We start from the raw sequence: 2,211 nt of genomic DNA, 5'->3' as shown, positions 1-2,211 counted from the left end.
CAGTGCATACATTTGAACGCAGCCAATGTATATAATGACTGTGGTTTGATAAAGTGTAGAGCCCCCTAGTGGAGTGGAGGGAGAGAAACCAACACATTTTGTTCCACTGATATACTTTATATTTGGAATCAGTTTGGGATTTTTCACAAGAAAACAATGGCTCCTGTTTTTTTCTGTCCATAGTTTCTCCTTTGATTCACAGCTTTGGAGCTAAGAGAGCAAAGCTTTAGATGTAGTTTCAGATCCTATGCTGCTTTAAACTGAACCAGAACTCCTGAGGCCTGAACATTATCACCATTTTAACCCTCCACTCCATTTTGTCCCGTTAAATGTAACTGAGTGTTTGAAATAATTATGATAATAGTGAATAATGTTCCTTTGGGTGAATGGCTGCTTTTCCTTTCCTAAAACATTCATCTCTGCAGCCAGAGTAACTTTTATGTCTCTACAGATGGTCCAACCTCATTTTCCTTCTTCAAGTACTCTTCATCAAATCTCTGACGCCTGTAGAAAAGCTGTGGAGAGTTCAGACGTTCACATTCCTGCCATCAGAGTCTAAGGTCTCTTCATTTTACAGGTTAATCAACAGCAGACAGCAAACTGTCTTCATTTTCTTCACTTTCCCAGCAGGAGGTCTTTTCAGAGATGGTAATAGGCTTAATGTGATCGCTAAGAGGAGTGCTGCTTCCCCAGGCTCCATGTTTTCTCCTCAGCAGAGATAAGTGTGTAAAGCTGTGCTGCAGGTTGAAATCCCAAATGCTTCTGTTAGCTTCCACCAGCGCCGCCAAAAACATATTTCAGCTTATTTGGCTCTATTTTAATCTCAGATTTGTCAATCATTAAACACTTTTTCCCCCATTTTTAAAGTTCTGCATTATTAAACCCTATGGTTGCACATATTTTTAGTCATTTTTGATAGTAATGTTTTACAGAAGCAGAATGACTTTTATCATAACAATAGAGGAGCTGAAGCACAAACAGGCTTTTATTTTCTAGATTACAGCTGTTTTATAACAGCCTGTACTTACCATGTTCTCTATTCCACATATTAGAGGAAATACCTTCTTTTGTTTTATACAGTTTTAGTGACATCATCATCATCATTTAAACACCAATTATTGTGCAAAGTTTAAAACCACAGAAAACCTTTTAAACTGACAGCAGGTGTGTGTTTGTTGGCAGCTGTGTTAAAGGTGAGCCTTTCTGTTATTATCGTCTAAAGGAAGGAAAAATAAACTTTACAACTAATCAATCAGAACAAAAACAAATAAAAAATACAACTAATTTAAAATAACAACATGTTTATTGATCTTTAAATCCCTCCTTGGTTAGAATCTAGTGATGATAGTTCTTTAAAGTGAATCACTGGAACCAAATCACTAAAATGATTCATTCAAAAGATTTGTTCACTGAAAGGGTCAATTTGTAAAACTACAGCTTCTTTTTACCTTTAAAATGTGCAATTAGCCTAATTTACTAATCACAGTACAGTAGCTGAGTGGCTGAATCAGAGTCGGCCTCTTTTCCCATTTCAGGCTCAATTTTCTATTATTTTACAGTTGGGAGTTTTGTCTTGCCTTCTCATACAGATTATTATTCTCTGGATTATTAGAATCATCAAATAAAGGGGAAGTTATCTTTAATTTATGTAACAAACTGTAGTAGGAGAAGAAGATGGACGCTGAGTCTCTGGCTGTCACTCTGTCATCACTCATGTTCACTAGTGGTGCTGAATGCAATCTGCAGTGGCGAATGGTGACTGTTGGTAAAAACCAAGCACTTTTCAGATAGAGACATTTTTAACCACAAAGTGTGAACAGAAGAGAAGAAGGAGAAAATCCAGGCCTGCGATGCAGCAGAGATGCAACTGGACACAGAATGGAGACAGAATGGAGACAGCGGCTCATTTCAACTAATGCAAATTCTTTGCATAATTCCACATATGCAAAAAATAATGATTGCTGAACTGAAAAGTTTGATCATGTCAATAATTGAACATTTTAATCAAAAACACTCAGAGATTGAGCTGGTTGGTTTGTGTTTGTTTCTGTGCATGTTGGTCTAAACCGTGTTTAAACTGCTGAGAATCCAAAGGTTTATCGAAGAATCAAACACACAGAAATAAATATATACATTTACAGTGGGGCAAAACAGTATTTAGTCAGCCACCAATAGTGCAAGTTCTCCCACTTAAAAAGATGAGAGAGGCCG

This window comes from Cyprinodon variegatus, unplaced genomic scaffold (genome assembly GCF_000732505.1).
Source record: "Cyprinodon variegatus isolate N-32 unplaced genomic scaffold, C_variegatus-1.0 Scaffold1384, whole genome shotgun sequence".
Classification (NCBI taxonomy): Eukaryota; Metazoa; Chordata; class Actinopteri; order Cyprinodontiformes; family Cyprinodontidae; genus Cyprinodon; species Cyprinodon variegatus.
The sequence above is the reverse complement of the archived record's forward strand: the minus strand, read 5'-3'. Positions refer to the sequence as shown.